The sequence below is a fragment of the Lupinus angustifolius genome, chromosome LG16, assembly GCF_001865875.1.
Source record: "Lupinus angustifolius cultivar Tanjil chromosome LG16, LupAngTanjil_v1.0, whole genome shotgun sequence".
NCBI classification, from domain to species: domain Eukaryota; kingdom Viridiplantae; phylum Streptophyta; class Magnoliopsida; order Fabales; family Fabaceae; genus Lupinus; species Lupinus angustifolius.
In genome coordinates, this window is record NC_032024.1 from 12,458,760 (window position 1) to 12,459,174 (window position 415).

Sequence of the window (415 nt, forward strand, 5' to 3'; positions counted from 1 at the left end):
AGGATCAGGATCAGGATCAGGATCATTTTCAGGATCAGGATGAAGATCAAGATCAGGATCAGTATTAGGATCAGTATTAGGATCATTATGAGGATCAGGATCAGGATGAGGATCAGAATCAGGAGCAGTTTGAGGATCATGATCAGGATCAGGATCATTATCAGGATCAGGATGAGGATCAGAATCAGGATCAGTATTAGGATCAGGATCAGGATAAGGATCATTATCGGGATCATTATTAGGATCAGGTTCAGGATGAGGATTAGGTTAGGATTAAGATTAGGATGAGGATTGGGATTAGGATTAGGATGATGATTATGATTAGGATTAGGATACAGATTAGGATACAGATTAGGGATAGGGTTCGGATAAGGATATGGATAAGGATGTGGATTTGGATTAGGATTAGGATTAG